At 37.6% G+C, this 26,085-nt stretch overlaps 1 protein-coding gene across 2 annotated transcripts in view; it reads right to left on the reverse strand.

The window, feature by feature from the left end:
- TBL1X (transducin beta like 1 X-linked) overlaps nucleotides 1-26,085 on the reverse strand; it is a 162,610-nt gene that overhangs the window by 78,612 nt on the left and 57,913 nt on the right. For both annotated transcript variants that reach the window (XM_034435697.3, XM_034435702.3), the window contains one exon: nucleotides 3,799-3,906. The gene's annotated coding sequence lies outside the window, so the exon portion shown is untranslated. The remainder of the gene's footprint in view (nucleotides 1-3,798; nucleotides 3,907-26,085) is intronic.

Here is a 26,085-nt window from a genome sequence, read left to right on the forward strand (position 1 = left end):
CAAATCACCATCACTCAATTGCAAAAGACACTTTTACCCAGAACAGTTTACATACTATGATAATACCTTTAAAGTCATCAAACAACAACATCTGCCTATCCCAATTTGATAGGTGAATAAAGAGGCCAAATCCAGTCCAAACATCTGGCTGAACTTTTGAAACATATTATGGATATCAGAAAAGTTTGAAAAGCTGACAAGGGCTAGAATTCTCAATCTTTATTAAACTTAATTGGCCACAGTATTAATTGGCCAATAAACATGAATAACATGTTTGTTACCAAAATAAAATCATAGTAGCAAAATGTTTCATAAAACAACCTATTTATATTTTTTCTTGCAAAATTTAATGTTTAAAATAAAAAAAGAGAATGTAATAATTTGTACAAAGACTCATTAAAAAAAAAGGAAAAAAAAGAAAAAAGAAAGCTTAGTATCTTGTATAAAGAATTGTTCATAAATATTTCCCTTTAAGACATGGGATACCACAAGCCCTATCATTTCCATAATCACAGTTTCAGCAACTTCTTTGTTGTAAAGGAATCAATGGAAATGCAAATGGATATAATTTCTGGGTGAAATAGAATTTCTAGTTAAAATAAGGGGATTCAATCACAGGTATCTGTATTTGCTTATTTGTAAAAATAATAAAGGCAGGATACAAAAAAAAAATAAAAATAAAAAACATTTGCTCTTATCATCTTTCTTTTATAAATGTAATTTTTCCTGCTTGTTATAATAGTTATTATGCAATATTTCAGCAAATGTCATCAAACTTGGTGCACTTTTAAAGATGCATATCAAGATTTCATGTGTATCAACTTTCACTGTTATGAAATATGCAGCTTTATTTTATTAGCAGTAAAGTATAATTGAATAGTCACTTCATTCTCTACATAGAGCATGATTGCACCCTGCTAATTTGGCAAACAAGCAAACTGTCATCATTTACAACCTGCTAAATATCACCCCATATTTCTGCTTCAATTCAAGAGTTCATAATTACATTCCCTGGGGAGCAATTATGCAGGTCAGACAGATAGTAAGTTTTGAAGTTGTTGTATGATTTTATCAGATTTCAAAAATACTGATTAAGCTGTTCTGATGGAAATGAGGCAATTTAGTAATGAAATATATTACTGTTACTTTTCCTCTCCTCACCTCTTCCATTAATGATGGTTATAAAGAGAAAAGCTTTGTAAATAGGACTGTAAAAGCCTGGAATATTTTCAGTGAATTTATTGTATATTTCAAGACCCACGAATACTTTGTGAGCATTGAACAGTTTGATAGTGAAGCTTCTTTCAGGCAAAGCTTATCAGTGCCACTGTAACTGATTATTCATTATAAATTTAGCTAATTCATATTCCACACAAGGCAAGGGAGCAAAGCTTTACCAATAGCTGCCCCTACTTCAAAATCTCATTCTGAAAACTATGTTTGAAAGTAAATTATCAAATTATCTAACACAGAGAAATCACATGACAGTCAATATTCCATATAGCAGAAAGAACTGAAGATACTGGAGATTTACAGTGAAGGAGATCAGTACTCCTCTCTGAACAGTATCTGGAAGGTTGTGGTTACTGCTGCACAAAATGTTGATCATCAACAGATCAAGAAACTGACAGACCCCATGAATGGAAGTCTTATGACTGTTAATTGAAAAGAAGGGTGGCTATATTGGTCACTGATTATTATTTTTTTTGAAATGTCAGAAATTTTGAGTTGTTTATTATTTTGAGTTGTTTTGAGTTGTTGCACATTTTGAGTTGTTTATTACTCCTACTTTAACAGATGCAAATAAATGAGTGATTTTCATTTTTCATTTAGTTGCATAATAATTCTGCACACTAATAGTTGCCCAATAATTGTGCTCACATAGATAGTCTCCTAAGAAAGCCAAAACTTCACTTTTACTTTCTTAAATATTGTGGTTTGAGATTTATTAACATTTTGGATTGACTGAGAGCATGGTAGTTGTTCAATAATAAAACTAATGCTCAACTTGCCTAATAATTGTGCACACAGTGTAGCAGATGTATTCAGATAGCAACTACACAGGCAAGCAAATATTTATGTTTTGTATACCTACCAGGATTCAAATATGCTGATAAATAAACACTTAAAATAACGAAAAAGCAAAAGATACAAATTATAAAATTTTCAATACTTAAAAAGTAAATTAATACTGAAAGTTAAAACATATAATTATCATTTAAAATGTTTTATTTTTACATATTAAAATTGTTGCTATTTAAGTGTTAACCTCTACCAATTAAAGGGACAGAGAAGTTAACTGCTCTATCCTTGAGTTTGTTTTTATTTACCGAAAGCCTATGTGATATTAGACATTCAACTGATGCTGTAATGAACTTCATCACTGAGGTAAATGTCATGAGGAAGAACATCTTTAGTAATAAATTTTTGATTTTCTGTATAATTAAGGAAAGCATCTAATATCAGCATTTCAACAAAGCTGATTGTCGTAAAACTAACAGAAACACACACACACGAAATTAAAAGCAAGAGTATCAAAATAAGTAAAATGTTATAAAGCAGTAGAATCATAAAATATCAAGAGAGTTTTAATCTTGATATTTTATGATTCCACTGCCTTATATTTTAATTATTTCAAAACTCTTGCTTTTTAATTGTGTGTGTGTGTGTGTGTGTGTGTGTGGTTTTACGATGTTATCTGGATTAGTACATTTTGTTTACTGCTGCTGTTTTTCAATGTTATAATTGCTCCTGTTTATACACAATGTTTAGAGTTAGATTTTGAAGATTTTGTATATTATACTTAGAAGATACGTGCATCTTTGACTCTTATAGTTGTAAAACTCATCTATAAACATACTTTACATAGAAAAGTATAATGAAATCTCAATCTCATTTATACAGAATACAGTAGGTTAAAAAGTTGTATAAATATATTTAAAATATATAATTTTCACAGAGATAGACAGAAAATGCCACAGAATTTCTATAAAACCAGATTATAGTTCCTGACTTTACAGGTAGTACAGGACTGGATTGTGATCAACAATCTAGAAAAGTCATTTTTAAAGATATGAGTCACAACAGAATCATGTATAGCCCCACTGCTCACATGAGGAAAAGAAAATCCTTCACAACATGAAGTACCAGGAAGTATCTGAAAAAAATATATGACAAGACTGCAATTACATATTTTACCATAAGGGACAATATGTATTGTGTGACATTAAGTGAGATGAGAAGTCCTTCCTCAAGTCTCCAGTTCTATAGGCTATCACATAGAAAAGTTCTGCTGGTCAGACTGATTTTGCACTGCTGGTCTGTATAAGTCATTACAAGAAGCATATTGGTTCTTTGTAAAAGCCTGGATTATTTTTCTGAATAATGCTGGCAATTAATGGAACAATTTTACATATGGGAAGTAAGTGTGTGAAGAAATAACTAATAATATGCTCCAGACATCAGATAGTTCACAAAAAATATATAGATCCATAAACATTATTGGATTGTTCGGAAGAATGTGCTGAAAACAAAGTACTAATCCAAAAAGACTATACATAAATCCACTGATCAGGATTCTATTAATATTCATTTACCATTGGACTGATTTATTTATTTTTTAAAAAAATCCAGCTTCTATCACTTTTTTCCTTTGGATATTTTGCTATTCAATATCTAATTGTGGCCCAGTTTTTTTTAAAAAAAGAATAGTTTACTCCGTCGTATACGGTAAATCAGATTCCATGGTTTTGATAAAATGGATGTGAAAACATCACTTTTTCAAATTGTTGTTCTTACCTGGCCGTGAGACCTTTGAGCTGTTGAAAACTGCTTCTTGCAGGCTGCTACAAAGAGGCTGGGGGTTTGAGTTACCATGGAGATCTTTACATTCAACAATGGAGAAATCTGGAACGATACAATGAAATATTTTGTCAGGTGAACCTTAGAATGAAAAAAAAAACCCACCCATATACTATGGCCATCTTCTCCAGTTTATTTGCCAAAAACCAGCAAAAAAACCTCACTATGTAATCAAATGAAAACATTAAATTTGGACAGTTAAATGTTCATTTAAAAAAATCCAAATGGATAAGTACTGAAGCTTAATCCCAAATTCAGCATCTAGAACCACCAATAAAACACTGAAAGCCCTTAATAAAATCCAGTAGTTCTGCTTACCAACCAGTCATTTGGTTTACACATCACATTAAGTACATAACGTCCTTGGTTTTGAGCCTTAGTTTATGGCTCAGCATAACAGGTTACCAAGCCTTTTCAGAAAAATAGTTGAAACAAGGCATAGCTTAATGCAGTACAGGTTGCCCTTGCTTAACAACTGTCTTGTTTAGCAACTGTTTGAAGTTTATGACTTGCTAAAAAAGTAAATGTGACTGGACCTTACCCTTACAACAGTCATAGCATACCTATGGTCATGTGTTTAAGATTCAGGTTGCTTCACCTCACAATTGGTTTAAGTTTATGGTGACCATAGCATCCCATGGTCACGTGATCACAATGTGCACACCTCACAGTCGGCTTCCAACAAGCAATATCAATGGAGTAGCTGGCAGTAAAATTGCAACTTGCGGTTACATGATGTCTCACTTAACAGTAACATGGAAATGAAGAAGTAAAGCTATCACAGTCATGTGATATTTTCCTTAACAACCACATATATTTAGCTACAGAGTTGCTGGTCGAAATTGTGGTTGTTAAACTAGGACTACCAGTACACAAAATCAACTGGATTATATGTGGCTATATGGATTAAGATTTGATTTGGTGCAGTAAGAAAAAAGTCATACTTTTGGGTTTCATTTGAGAAACACTGTATTATAAAAAGATGCTTTCTGTGTAAAAGTTCAATTCCCAAATTCTGCAACTCAAAATACTTCATGAATCAGAGCCCAGAAAAGCACAAATAACAGATATCTATGGTTCTGGAGAGACATAACATTGTTGTCCAATTTTAAATAGAACAGGAATATGGAAATAAGGAGGACAGGGTTAGAAAACAAACCTAAAAAAGCTGCCTTCGGGATTGATTCAGATCCCACATGGGGTAGAGTCAATCTATCAGTCAGTCAGTCAGTCAATCAATCAATCAATCAATCAATCAGAATAGAGCTGGAAGGGACCTTCGAGGTCTTCTAGTCCAACCTCCTGCCCAAGCAGGAGACCCTATATCATTTCAGACATGTGGCTGACCAGTTGTCAGGGTTCCAAGTAATAATCCCATATCAAGCAAAGCTCCAAGGCTCTTCTTAAAAACCTCCAGCGATGAAACTCCTACAACTTCTGAAGGCAAGCTGGTTAATTGTTCTCACTGTTAGGAAGTTTCTTCTTAATTCCAGGTTGCTTCTCTCCTTGATTAGTTTCCATTCATTGCCCTCTGGTGCTTTGGAAAATAAGTTGACCCCCTCCTCTTTGTGGCAACCTCTCAAATACTGGGATACTGCTATCATATCTCCCCTAGTCCTTCTTTTTTCTAGTCTAAAAAGGTATAGGTTCCCCTCGCACATATGTGCTAGTCGCTCCCGACTCTAGGGGGCAGTGCTCATCTCTGTTTCAAAGCCGAAGAGCCAGCACTGTCCGAACATGTCTCCGTGGTCATGTGGCTGGCATGAGTAAACGCCAAAGGTGCACGGAACGCTGTTACCTTCCCACCAAAGGTGTCCCTATTTTTCTACTTGCATTTTTTACGTGCTTTCTTCTAGGTTGGCAGAAGCTCTGACAAATAACAGGAGCTCACCCCATTACGTGGCACTAGGGATTTGAACTGCTGTCGACCTTTCGATTGACAAACTCAGCGTCTTAGTCACTGAGCCACCACATCACTTTAGTTCTCTAGACTAGCCAAACCCAAATCCTGCAACCGTTCATATGTTTTCATCTCCAGGCCTTTAATCATCTTAGTTGCTCTTCTTTGCACTTTTTCCAAAGCCTCAACATCTTTTTTGTAATGTGGTGACCAAAACTAGATGCAGTATTCCAGGTGTGGCCTTACTAAGGCTTTATAAAGCAGTGCTAATATTTCATGTGATTTTGATTCTATGCCTCTGTTTATACAACCAAGGATTGCATTAGCTTTTTTGGCTGCTGCCGCACACTGCTGGCTCATATCTAACTGATAATTGATTAAGACTCCAAGGCCCCTCTTACAATTACTGTTTTTGAGCCAAAAATGGTAACTGTGCCTCTGCCAAATAGCTCTTTTTCTCTCAAGGAAGCTGGCTGAAAAAAGTCTGTTCCAAAACCCACACTTAGATTTCTGCTTGAATTTCTGGACAGACCTTTTTCAGGCAGTCCCCAGGAATCAATGAGGAAGCAGTGGCTCACAACCTTCCCTGCTGGCTTCTCCACTGACTTTCTAAGAAAGCCAGCAGGAAAGATTGCAAATAACAATCACATGATAGCAGGGCACTTGGCAACCCTTCTGCAATCCTTCTTAAGTGTGTACAGGTTGCCAAGTGTCCAGATTACCATCATGGGGATACTGCAATGGCTCTAACTTTGGGCACAGATCATAAATCCCTTCATTCAGTACTGTCATAATTTTCAATGGTTGCTAAAAGAATATTCTTTTAGTGTGAGGACTACTTGTATATAAAAGCTTTGGTCAATTGTTTAGTTTCTATGACAATTAGAATATTCAATTATTATCATGGCATCGTATTATATATTTTACTTCTTAGGTCACCTTATGCAGTGTTAATTGCAAATCACAAATTACTCTGATTTGGCAGTCTAAAGTGCAGAAATAGAAACAAATGTACATATATAAGCTACTCTTTTTTAAAAGAGGTAGTTAAAATATATTTTACAATAAATTTAAAACGTATTAAAAATAATAAATTATAATTATAAGACCTGAAACCCATGATTTATCAAAAGGATGATATTTTAAAAGCTATTTTGCCATACTTTCAAAGAAGAATTAGCCAAGCTTGACAGTATTTTTACCATAGCAGGGAAAGGGAAGTAGAAGCAAGATTCGTATCATTGGAAATATTTCATACATTTTTACAATTGCACAAAGTTTAAATGTTTCCCATTAAGAAGTATGTGGTAACAAAAACCATTAACAGAAAAAAAAAATAGCAGCCAAAGGATATGGAGAAAACTAGCAAGTCAACCATTGGAAGTTAAAGAATTGTTAGTCCTGCTAGAGTTTTCAAGGATGTTAACTGTGCAAAACATGTCAATGTTTCTTCATATACGTCTCTTCCAAGTATAACAAAGATGTGAGAATGAGACAAAATATATTAACTGAAAATCCAAGAGACTTACTCTCAATTTATCTTGAAGGCAAAAGCTACACTAAACAAACTTCAATGTTTGGCTGTCTTATTTGGTGATGGTTAAATTAGAACTCTAAATCTAGAGGATTCTGAATGTCATACAATGATCCAGTTATTTTTAATCATTGTTTGCTGTTTGCACATTGTAGGCTATTCACAAATGATATTAAATCACAATGCTGAATATAAATAATGATAACAATAGTTATCATTCTATCCTTGTAAGCCACCTGGAGTTACCGAGTATGAGTTGCGCAGTCATATAAATTTTAATAATAATAATAATAATAATAATAATAATAATAATAATAATAATAATAATAATAATAATAATAATAAGCAAAGTCAGATAATGTAAGAAAGGCAGCAATTAAATAATCATGCAAAAGTTCTCTAAGTGTCATCTGGGAATTTGACAATGGCCGGATCCTATAGCACTCTCCTGTTCTTAATCTGAATTTAGAATGATCAAATCATATTCTTCTTTAGATATATAGATATATACCTGATAGCAGAAAAAGATTTGTAGAGATAACAAATCAAGTTAAAGCACAATTATCTTTAACTGCAGAAATAGCAGACACATCATGCAAACCAATAGTTGCTGATTCAGTAAAGAATTGGAAGTTAAATTAAAATGTCTTTTTTACTATTTATTGCTCTTTTCCATTTCACGTCAGGTTCCTAGAATCCATCCAGTATAAGCCAGAAAAGATAATGAGTTTCTGAACACAAACTCTAATGGGACATGTTGCATGAAAGCTTTCAGCATTTGCTTGGATTCTGCTTCCCAGCAGTACTAAACAACTTAAATATAATTAGCTGAAAGCTCCACAGGCTACATTTCTTCACTAGAATACCTCTTACACTAATTCATTTATCTGGCTGACAGATGACTGAATCATCAGTAATATGAGGTCTATTCCATTAATACTGTTGTGGTCAAAGTCCCAAGTATCCTTTAATAGCTTTTTGACAATTGCATCATTTATAACAAGTAAGCAAAACAAAAAAACACATACAGATTTTTTTCTCCTCTTGATTTTATGTCTGTCCCACAATATAATCATTTTAGAAATGTGGACTAGGAAAGAATTTTGTTTGAAGCATGCTAACTCTGTTTAGTGAAAGAAATCGCTTTATGATTAGTTTTGTTGTGTTGATATTTTAATAACAATCTTCACAAATACCTTTTTAGGAATTAATTGCTCATTTAAATTACTCAGTTAACAAATACTGGTATGTTTTCATTTCATTCAAATTCCATATCCTATTCATAATCTCTACTTGCCTCAGAAAAGGATGTGGGGATTAGATTCTTGCAAGTGCCAAGAAAACTTATTTAAGGAAAATGCATACATATTATACATATCACAAGACTTGTGATAAATGCTTTGGACTTTATATGGGCACAGAGTTTTTCTGCTCATTTAAGTAACCAGACACCCCCCTTTTTTTTTAGATTTCTGCATGAGTCTGAAAAAAAGATGTCACTGCCTGAAGAATAGCATTAGCCTTAATAAATAGTTTCCTTACAGCAGTGCCATTTTAAATTCACACAAAACCTGTGAAGAATGTGGCTACTTTAATGAATAGCAAAAGTGTTGATTCAAAACAATTCTTTCCAATTATAACTGAAGCCTGCATAATTTAATCTGTAATTACAATTATAGTCATAATTATGCATAATTTTCCAAGCAAGACATTTTTCATCAATAAAAACTTCATTTAGATTTTCAATAGGCAATATCAACAAATGAAAATGTCACCAGTATAGAAAGAAAGCAGAACTAGGAATAAACCTCTGTTTATGGAAACATTGCAAGATATTGTTAGTAATTTTCTAGAAATTTGAGAATGAGGAAAGCTGCAGTAGTTCTTAGAGTTCATTAATAGCAGCCATTGTTCCAAATATGTTTGAGCTTCAACCGTTATCATCAACTTCAGATATTAGCAAAAATGTTTGGCATATAATGGAGTTTATATTTTATAATACATCATAAACTAGGAAAGGCATTTCAATTTTCCTAAAAGAAGTACAATTTATCAGAGTTTAAGAATTTATCCTTGGTTCATTGTCCAAGTCCTTACTGCTGCCCAGAGGGGGAAGTAGGAACTATTATCTAAAGTGGTCTGTTCAATTATAGCAATGAACATAAACATGGTATATTTAGGTTTATGTGCTAAAATTTCTGCAAATGCAAGTTTGCAAGCTTTATACTAATCTTCCAGAATAAAATCGTTGCAATTTGTATTCACTTGACATGTGACTCCAAGATTCTCACTTACTATGAACTATGTTCAATTGCTACACAAGCAGAGAACAAATTCTACCAACTGTTTATTAAAAGAGCTAAGCCCATTTTGTGAGATTATCAAATTAAAAATTTGCTTTAAACTATGATTCCTGATTTTATTTAATCAGTCTGTAGCCATCACCAGGGGTCCGCAATCTTAAACACTCAAAGAGCCATTTGGACCCATTTTCCACAGAAAACAGAATACCGGGAGCCACAAAACCTGGGTGCGCGTGGCCATCTTGATGTCACTCACTCCCACCCAGTCACATGACCCCTCTCAGCCACGCCTACCCAGGTTTTGTGGCTCCCGGTGTTTTCTTTTCTATAGGAAACAGGTATCTCTCTCTCTCTGTGTCTTTCTTTCTCTCTCTCTCTCCTCCCTCTCATCTCTGTCTCTCTCTCCCTCTCTTCCTCTTCCTCTCCCTCCCTCCCTCATCTCTCTCTCTTTCTCCCTCTATCCCTCCCTCTCTCATCATTCTTCCTCTCATCTCTTTCTCTCTCATCTTTCTTTTTCTCTCTCCCTCTCTCATCTTTCTCCCTCCATCCTTCTCCCCCTTTCCCCCCTCTCCCTCCCTCATTCTCATCTCTTTCTCCCTCTCCCTTGTTTCTTTTTCCTCTCTCACTCTCCCTCCATCATTTTCTCATTTCTCTCTTCCTTCCTTCTTTCCTCCCTCCCTCCCATTCTCCCTCCCTCCCTTCTTTCTCTCCTTCCTTCCTTTGTTAAATAAATAAATAAATAATGCTTTCTGAGTTCTACTAGTTGCATTGCTGAAGCAACAGGAACCAGATAGTACCAATTCTGTCAGATCTCAAACGAAGGACAAAAATCATAGAGAGAGGTGATCCTCTTTGCCCGTCACCTCCGCTTGTGGCTGGCTCTGCTTCTCTGCTTCTCTTTTTCTCCCCTTTTCTCTTATCTCTCTCTCACGTGTGCCCGCACCCAACGGGATACCCTCCTGGCCCACAATCATGGTGGCAGCAGGGATGGTGACTTTTCCTCCTGCTCCCTCCACTGTGCAGTGAGGTGAGTAACGGGCCATGCTGCACAGGACAGGAGAGCCTGGGCTGCACAGGGGAGCCGGAGCTCTTCCCTTCTTGCATCCGGTGGTGGCAGCTGCTCCTCCTCGTTCCCCTCCTTCCTGAGCTGACATAAAGGAGACTGCAGCTGGTGCTGAGCTGCCCGTGAAGGACACGGAATCACAAAAAGCAGCCAGATGTAGGAAGTGCGGAGAAAACACTAGGAGTGCTTCAGCTGCGTGGCTCTGCAGACACATGTGCCTTCTCAGGGCAGAGAGCATGTTGCCCGACCAGGTCAACAGAGAGCTGCAGGAGAGGGGTCAAAGAGCCACATGCTGCTCTGGGGCCGCGGGTTGCCGACACCCGGCCATCACCTTTCTTATTGGTTCTCTGATTTGCATATAACAAACCCAGAAATCAGGGAAAGTGAATCTAGCAGGAATATCATTGGATACAATACCTGAAGATGGTAAAGCTGTAGAACGTTTAAGCCCTCCTGATCAAACTATATGTTTCAATGAGTGCCTATTTTATTTATACATAGATGCATACATACAATTTAGAGGTTACCTTAGTCCACAAGACTGTAGAATGTAAACTTCAAAACAGAAAATAACAACGACAATAATAAAAAAGATAATGTCTAATCATTTATTTATCATCAATGCCAATTTCACTTGCACAAAAAACAATAAAAGTATTGGAATGGTTTTCACAGTCCCTAGGCTTTAATATTATTGAAAATCTTTGGAGCGATCTCAAAAATTCAGTCCAAGGAGACCTAAGATTATTTCTCAGATTTCTGCAAGGAACAGTAAAAACATTATACCCAACAATTTTTTTTTCTAAACTAGCTACAATAAAAGCTTCACTTCTGCCAGCGAATATATTACAAAGTTTTCTGACATTCTCTGAAGTGTCTAAACTTTTGCACCTATAGTATTGCAGTCATATTTTCTTGTGAAAACATGTTTTCTTATTTTGAATTTTTACACACAAATAGTAGTATGTATTCAAATTTGCATCACAATGTTCTTTTTAAATTTGAAGTGCCAGTGTGATATAGAAATTAAAATGCTGACAGGAATGGGGGGGCTTCTGTTTTCTCTTAGGCGTAGAAGCCAGCTAAGCGATTTTGGATATCTTGGTCTTAACAGCATCTGGTTCTGTGGCAACTTGGCTGATAAACAAAACATAATCTGGAATGAATATTACAGTGATGGTGAACCTTTGCGGCACCAAGTGCCGAAAAGGGAGCGCACGGGGCCACAACCCAGAAGAGGAGCTGCCCAGGGGCCATGCACGCACCAGAAAATGAACTTCCGGTTTCCGCTGCGTGCATGCACACCAGCCAGCTAGTCTTCTGGTTACTGGCGCGCATGGTGATCAGCTGGTCAGCGAGCATGCTCCCGCTGGAAAATGGAAGACCAGCTCTTCCAGTTTTCGACACTGCCGCACACACAAAGGCCAGCTGATTGTCATGCGTGCATGCGTGTCAAAAACCCAAAAGAGGAATTGACGATCCCGTGCATGCCAGGCGACATGGCTCCACGTGCCACTTCGGGCACACATGCCATAGGTTTGCCCTCATGGTAATATTAGATCTTGATTGCACTTAAGCTTTGAAAAAAAATCTAAAGCAGTGGTTCCCAACGTGGGGCCTACGCCCCAAAGGGAGGCAATTTGATTTTTAATGGGGGCAATTTGGAACCTTGTTTAAACCAAGTTAATGGCCTTTTAGGCTTCCTCCACGTGAGTAGGAGTTCACTTTTTGAATAGTAAGAATTATATGTCACGGGGGGGTGGGGGGGTGGGATCAGGATTTTAGAGATGCTTAAGTGTGGCTTGGCCAAAAAAAGGTTGGGAACCACTGAGCTAAAGTATCTTACACTAGAAAAAACTGGTGACTAAGGAAGTTAGTTAAGAAAATAAGTTTACTTAGTTTTTAAAAAATATTATAAAGCACCATAGCACAGGTTCTATAAGATTTCAATTTTAAGCCAAAATTTACTGCTCTGTTATAGCTGCATATGTTACTTTTTCAACATAATTTTCTCTTTGAGATACTTCCACATGTTCTTATACACATTATATACTTTATCACATGTAAAAAAAGTTTTGCATAATCAGACAATAACAATGATGGTAGATAATTATTACTATGGTCTCAATGTTCTGTTGTATTAAAGAATGTGAATTGCTGCTATTGTACTATTTGCAGTCCTTTAGTCATCAGGTCATTTTCTGTATATTAGTTTAGTTTAGTTTAGTTTAGTTTAGTTTAGTTTAGTTTAGTTTAGTTTAGTTTAGTTTAGTTTAGTTTAGTTTAGTTTAGTTTAGTTTAGTTTAGTTTAGTTTAGTTTATTTGATTTGTATACCGCCCTACTCCCGAAGGACTCAGGGCGGTGAACAGCCAACAATAAAATACATAAATACACAAAATTTAAAAAACCCGATAAAATCAAATTAAACTTTTTGGCCCAGACAAATTAAAATACCCCAATAATTTAAAAACAGATTAAAATTTACATATTTAAAAAGGGAAGAGATCAGGCCAAGCCCGCTTGATGGAATAAAAAGGTCTTCACAGCACGGCAGAAGGAGCGCAGATCCGGGATCCTCCGTATCTCCGGGGGGAGCTCATTCCAGATGGTAGGTGCCCCCACAGAGAAGGCTCTCCCCCTAGGGGCCGCCAGTCGACACTGTTTGGCTGACGGCACCCGGAGGAGTCCCTCTCTATGAGAGCGTACTGGCCGGTGGGAGGCTATTGGTGGTAGTAGGCGGTCCCGTAAATAACCAGGCCCTAAGCCATGGAGCGCTTTAAAGGTGGTAACCAAAACCTTGATTTGGTTTTGATATTACTTTGAGAACAAGTTTGTGGAAATGAGGTTAAAAAAACTCCACAAGAATAAAATGAATATGTGATGCATTGTCCATATATTCTAGACCAGGGCTGTCAAACTCCCGGCCCACGGGAGTCATGTGCTGGCCACGGCCATGCCTGGTTTAGTGAAGGGGAAAAAAGTCCCGATACATCACGTGATGCCGCCATGATGATGTGAGTTTGACAGCCCTGTTCTAGACAATCAGAAGTGATGTTTAACACCAAATTAACATTCAAAGTAGATTTCTTATAGTTCAGAACTATAAGATATACCTAGGATGCTGAACCTATGGCACACCTACCAGAGGTGGCACGCAGTGCCCTGTGGGCACGTGAGCCATCGTCCCAGTTCAGCTCTGCTGCGCAGGCGCACGTGCCTCCTGCTGGCCAGCTGGTCTTCGGGTCTCTGCCACACATGCGCGTGAGGGTGAGGTGTGTGTGGGGAGGTTGTGCGTACATGCATGGGGGCAGGGTGAATGTGGGGAGGATGCATATGTGTTGCATTTTGGGGGTTCAGGCGCGTGCTTTGGGCACTCAGTCCGGAAAAGGTTAGCCATCACTGGGATAGACTAATCTATCTCTAATTGAAGAGATTCTGAAAATTATTAAAATATGTGGCCTGCTGTAAGTTTATATAACACAGGGGTCCCCACCCATCCAGTCTATGGACTAGCACCAGGCCACAGCATGCCAAATACTGGGCCGTGCAAATAAGCATCCGCAGGATGCAGGCACTATACCCAACCATGCCCCCTCCGGTCCACAGAAATACCTCTCTCCATGGAACTGGTCCCTGGTGCCCAAATATAATCTAACAGAAAAAAATTCAAGGCAATTGTAGCTATTATGCTCCCAGAGTGGGCTTTTATTGTGCAATTACCTATCTTCAATCATAGAATTTGAACTACTTGTAACTAGCCTGTATTTTCTCCACTATTACCTCAACCTTATTTCCAACCATCAATCAATAAAATCTGTTAGGGAAAGAAAGAGGACAGCAGTGAATTTTTTCAGCAAGCTAAGGTATACTGTTTCAGGAAAGTTGATTAAAAATTCTCAATTACAGCTATGTACTTATTTCCAACAGAATTACATTGAGTTATTGATTATGTGCCATAAAGTTGATATCAACTTTAGTAACTACATAGAAAGTTTTTCTCCAGGAAAACATCCCAACCTACCCTTCAAGTATTCAAAAGGTGCACCCACTGCCACCGTAATTGAGTCTTGCTGCTGTTGGTTGTTATCGTCTCCTTTTTCCACTTTTCCCATAATGTTAAACTTCTTCAGAGAATTAGGTCTTTACAAAATGTGTCTGAAGCAGAGGTGAAATGTAAAAATGTTTGCTACTGGTTCTGTTCACATGGCTTGATGGGCGTGGCTTGATGGTCATGTGATCGGGTGGGCGTGGCCAACTTGACGTCACTCACTGTTAGAACCAGGAGCTGTACATTTTGAAGCACATTCTGCCCCTTCTGAAGCCCCCAACACTTTGAGTTTCCCTCCACCACCCAAGCGAGCATCAGAGCTTTCTCTTGCCCCGCTCTCTATCCCAGAGGGCCATGCATTCCCCATCGCCAATCCTCTGTACAAACCAGGGGTAAAATCCAAAAATTCCTTCCTCTTTCTTTCTCCTTCTCTTTCCCTTTCTCTCTCTCTCTCTTCCTCCCTCCCTCCCCCCTCTCCCCCCCCAGGGAATAACTGTAAGGAAATTCTCTATCCCAGAGGGCCAGGCATTCCCCACCGCCAATCCTCTGTACAAACCAGGGGTAAAATCCAAAAATTCCTTCCTCTTTCTTTCTCTTTTGCTTTCTCTCTCTCTCTCTCTCTTCCTCCCTCCCTCCCCCCCACTCTCTCCCCCCCACTTCCCACCCCCAGGGAATAACTGTAAGAAAATTCGGCCACGTTCTTTCTGTCTCTGGAAAGACAGCAAAATAAACCTTGCATTGCAAAAGGAGTGACTGTCAGGCTGTTACAGCACAGCGCCATAAGGTTGCCTTGAGGGGAGCAGACGGAGCTGAATCTCTCTCTCTCTCTCTCTCTCTCGCTGCCCGACTGTAGCAGGAAACAGTAGGCAGCCCTCTCTCATCTCTCTCTTTCTTCATCTTTTTCTTTCTCCCTCTCTCATTTGTGTGCGTGCATGCGTGTGCGTGCGTACATGCATGTGTGCGTGTTCCCTGTTAAACCATTTCCAAAAACAGGCGAGGATTGGGTTTGTTTGGGGTTTTTTTGCTGATGTTCTTCTTTCTTCTTTGGGTGTTTTTTACCGTATGATTTAAATCAAGAGTCATTTCAGGTTCCCAGATAAATGAAGCTCTTTCATCCCTGTGCTATGGTTCCCTGTCAGCTGGCTGCTCCCCCCTCACCCTTCCCTCCCCCTCACCTGTCCTGAGAAGGGCGATGGTGGCAGATGGAGACTCACTCCATATTCCAGAGTGGAAGTGTAGCGCCCCTCTACTTGCCTCTTTTTCCAGCCCTTTTTGGGAGACGCACGACTTTTCTTCGCGCCTAGACACTGGCCGGGCTGCCCGGCTGCAGCCAATGCTCTGCGTCGTAATGGGTTCCAGGAGGAGGAGGAGGGGATGCCATCTCCCCCATTGTGCAGTGCGCTAAATTTAAGTGCAAAAGCAGCAAGCAGCCACAGAGGCGGCACGAGGATTATGGGGAGATGTGCCCCAGCCGGTGTCTCGGGGCAGAGAAAGTCCCCGAGAAAAATACTTTTAAAAGGTAAGAAAAAGGCTCTGATGATCACAGCTGTGGCGCGCAATTGTAAGAGCCTTTTTTTAAACCTTTTAAAAGCAGGAAGTAATGACACTTGGGCAGGTGGGCGGAGCCTTGCGCTGCCATCGCTACCGGTTCTCCGAACCACCTGCCACAATTGCTACCAATCACCTGATCCAGTCCGAACCAGGAGCATTTCACCCCTGGTCTGAAGCATATTCAAATGTGTCTAATGTATGAATATAATATTCATAAAGTGTCCAAAGTAGCAGAAAAGCCTTTATACAAAAAGAGCTATGACAGAGATTCAGCCATGTTGGATAGATCTCATTAGAGGAGCTGGAGAAAGAAAGCCTCTCCCATAAGCAATATGGTTGGGCATAATTTCCATAAACCCATTTTGAATCACTCTTTGCCCAGCTCAACAAGGAGTTCCTAAGTGATGGAGTTTCTGGACATCAAGTGACAAATGGACTACAGAACTCAGAACTTTTTTATGCATCACAAACCCATGAAGGCTGAAAACAAAGAAATAATATTAAATGTTATTAAATAAAGCAAAGATAGTACCAATGAGTAATAGGCACCTTGTGTACAATCTCAAAACTTCTGGAGTTTTTTGAACACCACTTTGAAGACTTAAACACCATTGGCATTGACCATCAATCAATTGCAAATGTCAGTTTTACTGGGAACAGTTTATACGATACTTTTAACACCATCAAACAAAAACAACTGAGATAAGCAGATAAAAACGCCAAATTCAGTCTAAACAAGTGGCTGACTATGTGGCCAACGATAATAATAATAATATTAACAACAACATTTCAAGAAATGGCTTACAATAAGAACATTAAAAAGGAAACTGAAATTTCTTTTGGAAACTTGGTTTTGGTTGCATAAGATCAAGCTATTTGAACTAATGCAATCAAGGCCAGAATTGAAAAATCATCAAATGTTTCAACAAGTGCCAGTAGGTTGTGCAAAGAAGCAGAAGAAACAGACCATATTGTCAGCTTGTGCAAGAAAATAACACAAACTGATTATAATTAACAACATAAGACACTTAGAAAATCAGTACATTGACAAAATTTCTATCTGTCAATTACAAAAAGCCACACTGCTTGAATTCGCACATATACTATGCTGATACATCTTCGGTTCTTGGGAAGAACTTGATGTGGATGAAGGCCAATAGCTGAAGTACTGGCAGCTTTGATTTCACATATCTATTACAATAACATCATCAACTACTATTACACTAGAATAAAGGCATTCTTAAATTGTAGAAGAGGAGTCTATTTATATACCTATTTTAAAAAGAGTGGGTGGCTGAAAGTAATATACCTTTCAATGAATAGGTTTTTGATATTCCAATGCTTTTTCCTACCCAAGATGGGGTAGGAAAAAAAAGGATTTAACAAGATTTTACAGTTCTGTTGGGAGCTTGTGTAGGCTGGTTGAGAGTTGGTGCTGTCTTTGGTTGGCTGTGCAGTTGATTTGGATTCTGAGGGGTTCATAGGCTGGTTGTAGGTCAATGTCTCTCTTGATGGAATTGCTTGTGGGGTGCAAGGCTTCAATGAACTCATGAGCGTGGCAGGTGGTAGCATGGCTGATGATTTTTGTGTTCCTCCAATTGAACTGGTGCTGTTTGGTGTCAGTATGGATAGAGATTAAGGATTTGGGATTGTGGCGTTTGACTGCCAGCTGGTGTTCATGGATCCTAGTTTTTAATTAATGTGAGTTTCTCTCATCCCAAAGAAACAATGTAGTCTACAAAATCAACTGTAACAATTGCAACTAATTCTACATGGGACAAACATCACATCAATTAAAAACCAGGATCCACAAACATGATCCAAGCTGCCAAATTTGAGTCGAATATCAAAACCAAAGAGAATTCAAGGTTCTATTTTACCAAGCTCTATTTCTGTATCACATCTTCCTTCGTTTCAGTAGCATTATTTCTCAGTTGGGCTTACATAAGATTAAATACATTCCACCATATAAAATAAAGATTATTTCTTCCTAAAATGCTTCATCACTCTATCACATTTCTACTGACATTTTTATTCTTAATGGTCTTCACTAGAAATGTATGTTCTGGGCTACATTCCAACAAGACAAGCAGCTTTGGACAAGACAAAAGATAGATTTGAATTGATTTAAATTTATTTAAAATTAAAATAAGTAGAGTCAATATTATTATTTCCCATTATTTGGTAATTTCACACTCTGGTCTCAATAAAAATAACAATTGATTGGCAACTTTGGGAAAGACCAAGATCACACCTAATATTGAGAAATTATGGCTTCAGGTCTACAGATTTCCAGTCAAAAGTTACATGTGCCAGAACTATTTTTATCATGATGTCACTACCTACATAACTGGTCAAGACTCTTTAAAAAGTCATATACTTGAATAGTAGAAATGGCAGCATTCATCTAAATAAAAAATTACTAATTTTTTACTCAATATTGTTGTGATATACATATGGATCCTGGGCTGAGTTCAATAAGAATTTAATAACTGTGTATCTTAGATGTATGGACAGTTTTGAAATGTTATCAATCAAATTAGAAGCTCTTATTTATCCAGCCTCTCTTTATACAGGTAATACCCGGGTTACGAGCGTTCCCTTAGCAAATGTTTGAAGTTACATGATCAGCGTCCCCTAGTGTTTCCAAATGAGGCCCTAAACTACAAATCTTGCAGCACAACTATGAATCTTGCAGCATCTCTGTGGGCCTCCCCCAGCCAGTTGCAGGCCAAAATGGACCCTCCAGGAATTGAATCCAAGCCTCCAGGGGCTGGATCCGGCCCTCCGAGGCTCCATTCATCCCTTTGTGGGCCTCCCCAGGTCTATTGCAGACTGAAATGGAGCTCGGATCCAGCCCCTGGAGTCTCCATTTTGGCCTGCAATGGGCCGGGGGAGGCCAGCAGAGGGCCAAGTGGAGCTTCAGCGGGGCGCATGAGGCTGGTGGGGACTGCTTGCTAGATCTTCACAAGATAAGTGACTTGGCACAGCAGGTTAGGGGGGAAAGCGATTTGGGGAACATAAGGTATTTCAGTGGGTCTGGGAGGCTTTGGATGGTCTTAGGCAGGTGGCCTGTTACATCAGTACTCCCCCATGGCCTACCCATCCTGAAATACATAATGTGCACTTAATGAGCCTTGCATTTGGTTAGCGAATGCGTGGGCAAAAGGGAGTGATCTCATTCAAGATATGAGATTCACTCCCACGAATCCTTGGGTTATGAATGGAATGGGCAGGCTCCATTACATTCATAACTTGAGGACTACCTGTGTTCTGACCTAGGCTTCCTGAGTCAGAAAAACACACGAGTAGTCCCAAAAGCCTTTTTTATTGCAACAGCTGTGAATTCTGTTCATTCACAGATGAGTCCCAAATAGTTGTAAAGAGTCCTTCGGGATAAGGCTGATAATCACCCACCTTTATCTCCCTTGACACACTGCCAAAGACCTAATTGGCAAAGCCACACAGAGTCCAGAATCAAACAGAGCTTCAGACTTCAAACTGAACAGAATAACGTTGCTTCCTGCAAAGGCCCACGTGCCTTTGCTCCTCTTTTAAGACTTATGGGAGGGGCCAATCATCTCCAAGCCCTACTCCCAGATGCGCGCACTCGGAACAGGATCTCCCTGTTCCTCTGCCTCACTGAGGTCCGACTCTGGAGGCAGCACGTACCTCCCAGATAGCCCTTTCTTTGCCTCTGACGCAGAGCCCTTGTCCAAGTCTTCCCTAGACTCTAGGACTGGCCCAAGTTCCTCCCCAACCTCCTCACTGTCCAACTCTGCTGCCAGCTCCGCAGGCCGCTGGTGGACCACAACAACCTGTACTTTCAAAGGGAACACCAATTTTTTACTCTTTCAACTCAACCATTTCTGGATAAAATGTTTTTTTAAAAAGGATTTAGAAAAAAAGTCACAGATGGAATAGACATGTGGACTTCTCTTTTTAGGGCAATACATTTTTCTTGTTTTGTTTACTTTTATGCATATGATTACAGCTTTAACCTCACTTTATTGCACTCTCAAGCAACATTTAAATGGCCATTAACTAAATAACCCTTATCAAATGCTCCTTCTATGTGGAAAGGTAAGTACATCATACCTGAGAATATACTACATTTGTGCATGCATATTTGAATTACTTCTGACTTCTCTATTCTGCTGATTTGCTGAAAGCATGTTACATTCTGGCTCTCTAAGGAGCTCTTAGTTTCATTCATCAGATGAATAAGCACTTTCTATTGCATTATTTGTTTCTATGTATTCAAGCTCCAAGTTCTGAGAGCCTCTCAGTATGCAACCACTTAGATGACTTAGTTGTATGATTTTCTAGGAAATGAATGAGTACAAATATTTATTCTATACTTCAAAGAATGGAACATTAAAAAGAAGAAAAAAATGAAGTTACAAAAATTTCAAGTTGATGGATGGGATTCTTTTAAAAAAAGATTAAAAAGTTGTTGAAATTGACCGGTTATAGAGTCCAAAATTGGCCACAGATATCCTATTTTCACTGGTAGGTGAATTTATCCTTTGTAATACTAAAATGCCATAAAAGTCCTAAAGAGAAAAATGTGCATGAAGCAGAATTTACTAGATGTCGAACTGACATAAAATAGGGCCACTTGTACTGATTAAGATCTTTGTATTCCAAGAAAAAGGAAGATATTTTCTGCTAATTCTGGTAAAGATATACATATTTTGAACCAATTTTGTTTAAGATTATTTGGTATTTTTGAATGAATACTCAACTATCAATTAACAGTTGCAACTAAATAAACAAAGACAACCAGGAATGTAATGTACTGTAGTATGAACAAATTATGCTAGTCATGAAACAGACTATTTATAAATGAGTTGCCTTTGTGATAAACAATGGAAAGTATTTTGACTAAAGCTCCTCTGATGAAGGAATCCTGGTTTTACTCTATCTTTGAAACATTAATAGGATTTCGAATTCTCACTAATATGCCTGAAAAGAGCTGCCAATGTCATATGATTTATCAAATTTACAAAGGAGAAATATGACCCTTTATGAAATTTTAACAAGAAATTACTCTATCCAAGTTCTTGAAGATTAAAGTTGTCTTTATGTTTGTATATGATAGAGAGAAACAGACAAAGGGAGGAAGAGACAGAGAAAAAATGAATAAAGTAGACCTATCAATGCAAAAATATAATATCTGCAATTCTTAATTTTTAATTGAAACACACTAACTGAAAGCGTAAGAGAATTTTTTATTCTTTACTACACTGTTTACGTTTCAAGTTTTTTTAAAAAAAAGAATCATAAAATTATAGAGCACAGTGGGGATATTTAAGCATCAAGTCCAATCACTTGCTTATTTAAGACTGCAAACTAAAGCATCCTACAAATACAGTTATCTAGGCTCCACCTATGCAATCTACCATCTCTCTGTTCTACAGGTAATCCTTGACTTACAACCATTTATTTAATAACATGGTCACAATTCGTGCACTTGGCAACCAGCTTGCATTTACAACTAGTTGCAATGTCCTGCGGTACTCTGATTGTGAGTATTGCTGATTTATGGCAAAAGCAGTTATCTGTGGAAGAGCAGACTGTTGATTAACAATTGCAGGTACCTGTGCTGCCTGCCCCTTCTCCTATTTAAGCTTTCTATCCAGCACATGCATGATACAATTGCTTATAAAAAGCTGTAATCTTGAAACAGGTATCGGAGAAGATATGCATGTTCTAGAACACAGGTGTCAAACTTAATCACACCACATGATTTATAGTGACTGTTTTTGCCTTTGGGGAGCTGGGGTGGGCGTGGCCTGTGTGTGACTCATCCGGCCCGCGAGCCACCAGTTTGACAGGCCTGCAGTAGCAACAACAACAACAACAACAACAACAAACAGCCAAATAAAGAGAGTTTTTTCTTCACAGAGACTGAAATGTCTGAAGGAAAAAGCAAAGCCAAGGCAAGCACAATATTGGGAAGGTGCCATTGCTTTACATGTTGCCCATTACTAAAAAAGAAAAAAGCAATTCAAGAATCCTAGAGAAAAAGAGAAGATTTAAAGACAGCCCAGGTCTGTAAGAGTAAAATACTGTTGCATACTAGTAGTATACCAATAGTAGTATAGTATCAATACTAATAGTATGCTAGTAACAAAATATAGTATAGAAGTAATAGTATCAAGTGTAGTATAATAAAAGTTATAAAATATACAGAGCATTGTGTAGTATCAATAGTAATAGAAATATAGCATAAAATAATAGATATAGAAAGAATTTGCACATGTTTGTAAATTTTATTTTTGTATCTTGGATATTTTTTCAAAATTAAAAAAAAGGACCAATCACACACTCTCTCAGCCCAACACACCTCATAGGTTAATTGTTGTGAAGAAAACAGGAGGAAGGAATATTAGGTATGTTCACCATCTTGAGTTAAGTATAATATAAATAATAGTGTGAAAAAAAATCTAATAAAACTAATCTCCCCAACCCTTATTGGGAGATAAAAAGAATTAATTGCCTAGAGTCCTTTGCTTTTGATGGATCTGTTGAGCTTGACTCTATCAAACTGAATATAGTTTAAAAGGAACTCCAAGACAGTATGCCTTCAGGTATTAGAAGCATAGTACCATAAGTACCATCTGTGTTTTTAAAAGATTAAAAGACTTTATTTCATCAACAGAAATATCCTAATCATCCTTGTTGTCCTTCTGTAAACCAGTTCTAAGTTCTCTGGATCTTTCTTAAATTATGGTACCCAAAATTGAACAATGAAGATACTTGAAGGAGTATCTGACCGAAGCAGAATACTATAGAATGATTATTTCATGCTGTTTGGAACTTATAGTTCTATTGCAACAACTGCATTTTCGTATTTTTTGCAGCCACTTCACACTACTGACTCTTATTCAGTTTGCAGTGAGTTATTATATTTTTGCAAGTACCATAAATTAAGTAACCACAATCCTATACTGTATCTGAAAATTTGATTTTTGTTTCCTAACTGAGCAACTTTATACTTAGACTTTTGTGTCCTATACACTTAATAAGAGCCTCTTAGTAAGAGCCTCTTAGTAAGAGCCTTGGTACTACAGTGGTTTAAAGCACCCTGTTATTAACACAGCTGCTTGCAATTTACTGCTGGTTCGAATCTCTCCAAGGCTCAAGGTTGACTCAGCCTTCCATCCTTTCTAAGGTCGGTAAAATGAGGACCCAGATTGTGGGGGCAATAAGCTGACTTTGTATAAATATACAAAAGTATGAAGGCTATTGCTTAACGCACTGTAAGCCGCCCTGAGTCTCCGGAGAAGGGCGGCATATAAATCAAATTTTAAAAAAAAATGTTTCAAATTTTAATTTACAACAAACCTTGTTCTTGTGGGTCTTTTACATAATCAGCCAATGCATGTTTCTCTTTCTTTGACTGTTTGACCTGAAATAAATCTTTGCCTCCATTTCTGCAGGGCAGGTATAATCTATCAAAATCACTATGGGGATGTAATGCATGGTGCATAGTCATCAGTTTTCTTGTTTTTCAGTCCAAACTGTCTAGTTCAGCTTATGTCCAGTTGATAAATCCAGCAGTATATAGTATACATTGGCATTTCAATTCCATTACTCTTTGTGATTTTGCCCCACTTTATTGCAACTGTGCTTTTCTCTTGGTCAAATTCCATTACAGGTAGTCCTCGACCTATGACCACAATGGAGTCAAAAATTTGTGTTGCTAAAAGAGACAGATATTAAGTGAATTTTGCCTTATTTGATTACCTTTCTTGCCATAATTGTTAAGTAAATCACTGCAGTTATGTTAGTAACACTGTTGTTAAGTGAATCTGGTATTCCCATTGACTTTGCTTGTCAAGTGGCAAAAGGTGATCACATGACTCTGGGACACTGCAACAGTCATAATTATGAGTCAGTTGCCAAGTATCCAAATTGTAATCACATGACCATGGGGATGCTGCAATGGTTGTGTGAAAAACAGTCTTAAGTCACTTCTTTTAGTACCACTGTAACTTCGAACAGTCACTAAACAAGCTATTGTAAGTCAAGGACTACCTCTACTATATGCTAAAAATTCTTAGCGTTTGTCAATTATTCAATTTCCTGATTTTCCCTAAAGCTTCAGAACATACATATAATGTATATATGAGATACTAGATTTTTGTTGTTGTTTGGTAGCCAAGATTTTTCTTCAAAATCACTGAGAGCAGTATCATGGCAATGCAATGAAAATAATAAGAATGATAATGAGTCACCCTGGAAGATGCCTCTCCTAATGTTGATAAACCCATAGTTTTCATTTCCAACCACCAATTCTGTCTTCTGCTGCTTATTTTTTCAACAAACATTCTAATATTATTACCAGTTTTTCCATATATTTGATCCAATCATGTGGTAATGGGTCAAATTTTAAAATCAATCCAGACTATACATAAATTGATTTCTTTGGCTTTTGCAGTTCTTCTGAAGCTTTTTATCAATCATAAATTGATTTTTTATAACTTTGTTTTTCCTCTTCTTTCCTTTCTAGTCCATTGTTCTCTCTTTTCCTTCTAAATAATCTTGGATGTTGTCTGCTATTATTATTATATACATAACGTGAAATCAAAGCTTCTACTTTTTTGGCGGATGTTGCCCTTCATTCACACTGAGTTCTTCTCAAAACCTTGGAAGTCATAATGTATTGGCACAGTATGTCTACCAATTCAAGCAGTATAGCCTTTTGTAACTGACAGATAAAATTTTGCCAATGAACTTTTTTTCTAAGAGTTATCCAATATGTTTGGTAGGGCACCCAGTGGGTCAATGACCAGTGGGACCACCTTGTCTGGTTTATGCCAGTTTCATTACTATGTATAATATTTCAAAATATTTTTAGAAACAAGACTCAAGGCATTGGACATATGAAAGTAGATGGAGAAGTCAATGTGTTACAGGGTTAGAAAATGTTAGAAATAAAATTATCATTGAAGGAATTCTTATCTTTTCAGTTGCTTATGCAAACATAAACATGGAGAGTGCCTAGTTTTATTCTTGTCTTATTATAAAACAATATGCCTTTGTGAACAATTAAAAATACAAACATGTGCTACTTTATTAAAACCATCTTCTCAGCCTTGTGACCTCCAAGTCTGCTGGATTTCAAATTCTACAATCTCACATGGTTAATAAACATCCTGGTCCTTGGAATGTGGGGGAAATGCATGCTGAGGATTGGCTATGCAGTATATAAATTACAGATAAGACATGCAATTCAGAATAATACTTCCGATACTATTTTTGAGAACATTTCAGGTTGCTTCCTTGTTTAAATCAGATGTACTTTTTACAAGTTTGGCTGGAACCACTGTTTTGATGAACAAACGTCAGTCATGCAGAAACAGATTTTTTTTTTAAAAAAATGATCTTTCATGAAGTGTTTAGAGAGACTCAACTGGCCAGGAAACAATTTCTCATCATCATTTTTTCTTGCTGTGTCAGCTCTGGAAACAACAAGGCAACCATTTTTCCCTCTTACACTGTTATGCTCAGCAAACCAGATTGATGTGACTGATAAGGGGGCTGTTCTGTTCCACGCCTGCAGCAACTGGAGCGGGAGAGCAACCAAGCAATTGAAAACAGGTAGCAACTATCTCAATTTTCTACTTTCCCTGGTGTGACTCACACAAGTCAGCAACAGACAGGGATGAGGAAATAGGAAGAAAAAGATTATAAGATTATAGCACTTATGTGTCTCAGTGTGTGTACAGATATGTAAGTATTGCTTATTTTTAGTACAGAAATTTAAATTCACACAAGGAATGAAACTAATTTAAAGTCCCTGATGGGTGCTG

The sequence above is a fragment of the Pantherophis guttatus genome, chromosome 5 (genome assembly GCF_059756535.1).
Source record: "Pantherophis guttatus breed Tessera chromosome 5, ASM5975653v1, whole genome shotgun sequence".
Lineage (NCBI taxonomy): Eukaryota > Metazoa > Chordata > Lepidosauria > Squamata > Colubridae > Pantherophis > Pantherophis guttatus.